The sequence below is a fragment of the Microtus oregoni genome, unplaced genomic scaffold (genome assembly GCF_018167655.1).
Source record: "Microtus oregoni isolate MIOR12 unplaced genomic scaffold, Mior012 000050F_ref0000143, whole genome shotgun sequence".
In the NCBI taxonomy this organism is placed as follows: domain Eukaryota; kingdom Metazoa; phylum Chordata; class Mammalia; order Rodentia; family Cricetidae; genus Microtus; species Microtus oregoni.
The window spans coordinates 3,605,097-3,612,577 of NW_024543256.1; the positions used below are offsets into that span (position 1 = coordinate 3,605,097).

The window sequence follows — 7,481 nt, forward strand, 5'->3', positions numbered from 1 at the left end:
AGCCTTTCATGCAAGGGTACTGGATGTCTCAAGTCCAAGTTCATTTGGCATTAAGGAACCCTGTATGTTTTTTCTCTGGCACTAGGAAATTAAAATTTGTTTCCATGTTATGCATTTTACCTATAGCTTTCTGTTAAGATTATCTCAGCCTTTACTTACAAAATATTTAAAAAATTTCTTTGAGAAAAAAATGTATAATATCCATTTTATAATATAAATTATGTATACATATATGTATATATATTTTTCTTCTTCTCCCAAGTTACCTTGTTTAAGGTAACTTAAACAAGATCTTCTGAGTAAATTGGGAATATGGGGACCATGGGAGAGAGTAGAAGGGGAGGCAAGAGGAAGGGAAGGGAGCAGAGCAAAATGTATAGCTCAATAAAATCAATTAAAAATTAAAAAACAGATAATCTTGTAATCCTGTCTGGTGTCACTTTTCTGGCTGCCAAAGGAGGAATATAGTCTGCTGTAAGTTATTCTACTATATTTGAAATAAATTGTCTACCTACTCTGTTGTGGGATATAGTTATAGGAATTAATATTCACCCAAGTTAATAACTGTAATAAATGCTCATTTCTACTCCAAAATTCCATTAATTACAGAGTATTTCTGATTTTATATAGAGTCAATATCTCTAGTTTGGTAAATTTTCCACTTCCAATGTTAACTTATTTGAAGTTACTTTTCATCTCACCATTTTATTTAACCAGTCACTTTCTTTTCTGACTCATCTTTTGAATTAAAAACATTGAAATTTTCTCTTAAAATAATATAATTGACAATCATGTTAATGTTTTTGTTTGCCCCATTTTTTACAAAATGATGTAAAACCCTTTCAACTACCATGCAAGGCTTCCATATGCTTTCAGAAAAATCTCAGCTGTCTCCATCATCTGCTGCTGCTATCCACTGTGATATTTTCCTGCAAGTGCCTTTGATTTGGAGTGCATCCTGTGGTTGCAACATGCCCCCTTCTGTACTAGCTTCACTCTGCCTTCATAACCCAAATCAAACTATCATTATTTAGGATAAACTGTTTGCTACTCCCTTACCACCAACATTTAGTTAAGATATCTAGAGGTCACATAGTACTTTCTTTGTAGCTTTATAACAGTGTTTTTATAAGTCTATTCCTAAAACTGTTTTGTGCACACCATAATTTATTTTGTGTCAAGTAGTCCTATTGCCTTATTTATAATTCTTTTCCCAGAACCTAGCATTTTACCATAGAGAAAAACCTAACTAAAATTGTATAGAGTGAACGGTATAATCTAAAGTAAGGAAAACTTAGAAAGGAAGTAATAATGGATTTTTGGTAAAAATGAAATAAAAATGATGTAGGAACCAATTTTGTTGATTAATTGGTTTTGTAAGATCCTTATAGAAAATGGTTTATTTGTGTCACAATTAAATAAAATATTTCCTTCCTACAACTTGAAGAAATAATTAATGTTCCAACCTCAGAACAATATTTGAATCTTATGTGTATCTCCTGTGAATCTTGAATGTGTTTTCACAGAAGCTCTTGACACACTAGCACCAGCTCAATTGAAAAGAAGTGATGATAAGGTGTTATATACTAGATGGCTGTGTGGATACCTGCCATTAACTGTACCCACTAGGACTCTATGAACTACCGAGAATCTGGCAGGGTAGGCATAACTTTCTTCTAGGTCCTATTAGAGTCTTCCACAACTTTTCTGTAGCTTAGATTAATAAGAACTTGTTCAAAAAATTGACCTGGGGGAAAGTGGTATAGAGTTTTTCTGTGGGACCTCACTGTAAGTTGAAATTATACTAATTCAATTGAAAAAATGCTACATACAATATCTACAACACATGGTACACACCAACATAGGCTACCTGCATCCCCTTCCACTCTGGTTATGCTAGTACTGTAGCTGCTTGCAATGGATTGCCCCTCCTCTCAGCCAGTCTCTGTTCTATTAGAACATTTCTGACCCAAACCCTATTTCTACAGGGACCCTGTAGTCTTTCTGTATAGTAAGAACCCAGGTAGACTACCTGCTCTTTCCCTCCTTTCCTTCTATATTCCAGTTACCCATACAAACTCTGAGTTTTGCTGGGGGTCCTGATCCAGTGGCTGTGTCTAGTATGGTAAGTTCTCTGAAACCTAGCATGCGTATGCCCTCTCCAATCTCCAGACTAACCTGGGTCACAAATACTGTGTACTGGTTAAGTCTAATCAGTGTCATGTATGTAATTCCCAAGCTCCAGGCTTGGTCCCTTGCCCCACAATCCTTTACAACAGTTTAACTTGTCAGTGACACTTGTGCAATTTTGAGAACTCTCAGAACTGGAAACAATCATACAGGCTGTTTATCCAGTTCACTCTGTTGGATCTAGTGGACTCATTTCAACTATACCATAGCCAAACCTGACACCTAGCCTGGGATGTTCACCTATACACTGAAGCAGTCCAGCAAGTCCCTGGGATTTCACCAACTCCAGGTGATTTCCAAGCTTTAGGTTTTCCCTCTCCCAGAAAACCTAGCCTATAATCTCACATGGATAAACAACCAATAAGATAAATCTATTTGCCTAGATCTCATTATAAAAACACAAATAATATGAAATGGCAGAATAATATATCTTACCCTAAATCTATGAGTTTTACACAAATGTTCTCCAATGAGAACTATATCATTGAAACACAGGACACAGAACACAAAGAAACAATCTTATTTCATCAAAACTTTCAAGAAATTCACAAACACAAAAGTAGTTCAGTGAACATAGCAAGAATATAAATACATGCCAGAATGATGGCAAAAATATCACAGATATGGCTGAATTAAAAGCAAAGACAATTAAGGATTTGAAAACTGATTTAAGAGATAGAAATATTGAAGAGTACTCAAGCTGAATTAAGGAAGAAATATAAAACTTAATAAATCAATTGGGGAAACTCTGGGGATAGCTTATAAGTAGAACTGTTCAAGTAGAATATAGAATATCATATATCAATGATAAAGTAGAGGAATTAGATTACACAAGCAAATAATATGAAACAAATATTAGATCCATAAAAGAGATGTGCAAGGATGGTGGAAACCATGAAAAGAGAATATCTTCAAGTTATAGGCATTGATAAAGGAGAAGAATCCCAGTTCAATAACAGACCAGATCTTCAACAAAATCATAGAAGAAAACTTTCCTATATTAAAGAAAGAAACAAACACAAGAACACCAAAATATATGGGACTCCTCCCCAAATTAAGCAAACAAACAATACCTAATAAAAGCTAACTTCCCAAAGGCATTCTTCTAAAGGTTTGCTAGTTGCTTTTTGCTCTTGTTCAGCCTGAATGGCTGGTGACCTTTGCTCATTGTACCTTATAATATTCTTCCCAGAATTATGAGTCCCTGGGACTGCAGAAATATTAATCTGGGCATTACATTGCTTCAGCAGGTCACAATCCCTTTAATATATTGCAATATTAGCCACATATGGCCTCAGCTTCCCTCTTTGAACTTTTGGCCCAATAAAGTCAACCCATTTTGTGTTTGTGTAAATTGAGATACAGTTCCATTTCCTAGTAACTGAACATCTGCCTCTTGAAAAGGCAAATATGGATACTAAGATTCTGGAGTAGTGATACATTCACACTGTGTTTATCAAGCCAAGAATTACAATGGCATTTATATGCACTCTAAATTTTCATCTTCGATCATTTATAGAACTCTGCCAGAATATACATTTACTATTTTTTATTGAAATTTTTGACTTATCCTCCATGATATGCCCTCATCTAAAACAGTATAGTCTTTTACAGAAGGCTCTGGATTTTTTTAATTTTTCTGGTGAGACATGCCCTCCACAGTGACTAGGAATGACTGGGATACTTTTGGCTTGGGGGCCTGCGAAAGGCCCCTCAAGGAGTTTCCTGATGGAATCAGGTTGCTTTGTACATCTTTTGCTGACCTTCATTCATTGGTCCAATGTCAGCCTTTGCCACACCTTCTACATATACCTGAAGGCTGAGCCCTCCTGTTCTTGCTATTCCCAGAGGAGATATTATTCCTAGGAATTCCTTGTCTACAATTCCTTCTCAGATGTGCTATACTACCACAACTAAAGCAGTTGGCATTTTTATGTCTCCTCATTCCTTTGGAAATTGCTTTTCCTACCAAAGATTCTGTATTATAATAAAATGTTTCAGTGTTCATTGTATGCAAGATCCATTCACCCATAGGTGCTGATATCACCTTTAAAGGTCCAAGTATCTTTTTGCCTTCCAAGTTCACATTTAAGAAATTCAATAAGTACTTGTTTAGCATCTGGGTCTGTTACTCCTATTTGTACAGCCTTAGTTAATCTTTGTGAAATGCCAATAAAGGGTTCTCTCTGGCCCTGTTTGACGCTGGTATATGATTCAACATTTTTCCTAGTTCTTGAATCCTGTCCCAGGCATTTAAGGCTACGTTGTGGCATAGGGACAAGATTTGTTCATTGTAAAGAACTTGAACCTGTGGGCCAGAATAAGGGCCTTCACCAAGAATTTGATCTTTGGAAGGCTCAAAGCCTTTTACTTTTCCCTGTTGTTCCAAAATTTTTGCCTATTCTCTGAAACAAATTCTAAATATTGATTGGGGTTCACCATCCAGAACTGCTAAAACTAACTGAATATAGTCATGTGGCATTGCTTTAATGCTAGAAGACCATGTCTTTACCATCTCCCTAACAAATGTGGAATTCAAACCATAAATTGCAACAGCTTGAATAATTTTTTAGATCATTCATTCTACCTTTTTTGGATATTTTTGATTCTTTTGAACTTGATGCTTTGTCAGAGTAGATTACAGGATAGGAATCTAAAATCCTGTGTAAGTCATCTCTGACAGCAACTGGCAATGTTGAATGATGTCCTTGTGCCTTTTTTCCCTGTTCATCAGCTCCAATAATTTCCTCAATTATTTAAAATCTTTTTTAATATTTCCTTATGTAAAGCCTGAATCTCCTGGACTGTATATATTTCTAGTGATTTCATTGAGGCACCTAGCTTCTGGTCCTCATTCTGCACATGTGATTTCATGGTCTGAAGTTTCTTATTTAAAGGTAACATCTCATCCTTGAACATTATTTGAATAGCATGCATATTGCCATCCTGAAGAGATACTCTATCTGCTAACTTATAATAACTTTTTAACAAATTTTAATTGTCAAGTTCAACAGTATGAATTGTTTCAGAAAATGTCTTAGTACCCTTAGATATGGATTCAATTTTTATGTCAAATTTATTTTATTTTTTAATAGTATTAATTTTTCAGGTAACTTGATTTTTGGAGGTATTAATCCTGGCATCCAGCTGTTCATTATTAGTCTGTAAAGATTATATCATTCCTAAAAGTGCGATATTCTTTCTTAATGATAGAATATGGAGAAGAAAACTGAATCCCAATGCCCAATAAATTGAAGTATCACCATAACCATATAAGCCTCACATAATACAATTCATAGTATTAGCAAAAAGTTACTAAAAGTTTCAATATTAATTAGTCTGTCATGTTGATTTAATAATTAGCTGTTATATGATCTGGTAAACTGTAATCTTTATTGTCGAGAAGATGTAATGGGTGCAGAGTTGTGAATAGAAACAATGAAACTGATGACCACAGGAATGGTCCTGGGCTTCTTTAGTTTCTAACCTGCTTTAGTTTTCTGCATTGGTACTGGTGAAATAATGAGAAATATGCTTTGCTTGACAAATTTAAAACAATTAAATCAGTTCCATACACAGAACAAGAAAACCAGAACTCATGGGCAGGAGCAGAAACTGGAAGCTGCACAAGTCGCCACATGGCAAGGAACCACGCCAGGGAACATGGCAGTCACCTGTGTGCTTGGGAAATTTTTAAGCTTCCACACACAATACACGCCACTGTAGCAGGGTTTCTACATAAAATCTGGCATGGTTGGAAGACTGTCTGAGCCATGGACCAAATAGACTCTTAGACCATCCACCTGGTAGGCGTGGAGTCTGAATCTACGTGAGCAAGCCAGATGTGCAAGGATGCTTAAAAGAAATCCCACACTAGCTGAGAATTGAGAAATAGAGATTTATTTAGGGGTAGATTCACAAATCAGAATTCTTTTTTTGGGGGGGGTGTAGATAAGGTCACTTAGGTCGCAGGCAAACCATGGAGAAAGGATAAAAAACGACAGGAACACCTTATCCTCAGGGAGAGGAGAACCGGTCACAGAACAGAATCCCATTGGTTTTAACATGCCAGCTGGCACAAGAAGTCCTTCATGTCATAATTATCCTCCAGTTTAAACCGTGAGAGGAAAACTTCCACCTTTTGTTCTTGCATCTTGTCCAGCCTCGTCCACTCTATGAATTTCTCATAAGTCATTTACTTTTCCACCGTGCTCAGTTCAACATGCTCATCTGGAAGCATGCTGATCATGTTCAGCTCATTGCCAGCATAGGGAAGCAACAGAATCACAGTGGATATCTCTCCCATATAGGTCGTTTTGAAGGTAGACTTCTTAAACATCATTTGCACAGGTTTCTCCTCATTCTTGGAGACTTTGAAAGACATCTCCCAGGTGTCCTTTTTGTTAAACTGCTTCTCCCAGTTTCCTTTGAAGAAGATGGCATTTACAGGGACCAGCAGAGTGTCTGAATTCACTGATTCTCGGGACAGCTCTGTATCACCATTAAAGTCCAGCTCTTCAATCTCTGCTTCGTAGAACTTGCGACAGGAAACTTTAAAAGAGGCTAGAAGGTCAAAAGTCTTCTCTGCAATGAGCCTGTTGGCTGTTTTGAGCAAGTAGTGTGTGCCAGTCTTGTTCACTTCGGAGAGAAGTGACTGGAAGCCCTGATGGACATCTCCACCTCCATTGCCGCTGCATTTATCCAAAGAAAGTGCCTGAACCATCTGGCTTGCAGTGTTTCCCTTTGCCCCCATGAAGACCATGCCAGGGCTGAGGAGATGCTCATGGTGAGAAAAACACATTTTTGAGCTGTCTTCACCCAGGATTTTCAAAAGGTTTAAGGCAAACGTGCCATTTTCTTCCCAAAGTGGATCCATGATAGCGAGCCCAGGACTCTGTTTCCTGGTAAGAAGCAAGCCAAGTAGAGATGAGACAAATCAGAATTCTTGGCTGAAAAAGAGATCAGAAACTGAATCGCACAGCCAGAAAAGAGGCTGAATGCATGTTCTACTGGGGCATATATATAGTGTAAAAGGCCATGTTCCAGTGGGTAGATAATTATGGGTGACAATTATGTGATTGATCTGTTGGGGAGATCCCTGGCAGTAACACTAGGACATATCCTGTGTTCATGAACTGAATTTTTGGAGCCCATTTCCTTGGTGGGATTTATTGTTCAGCCTTGATACAGTGAAGAGGGGCTTGATTCTGCCTCAATTGGTATAACAAACTTTGTTGACTCTCCAAGGGTAGCATTTCCCCATCTGAGGAGTGGCTGAGAACAGTAGAATG

General features: G+C 37.2%; 1 pseudogene; it reads right to left on the reverse strand.

Moving 5' to 3' along the window:
• Positions 1 to 6,250: 6,250 nt before the first annotated feature.
• Positions 6,251 to 7,066, reverse strand: LOC121437083 (annotated as a pseudogene).
• Positions 7,067 to 7,481: the final 415 nt, after the last annotated feature.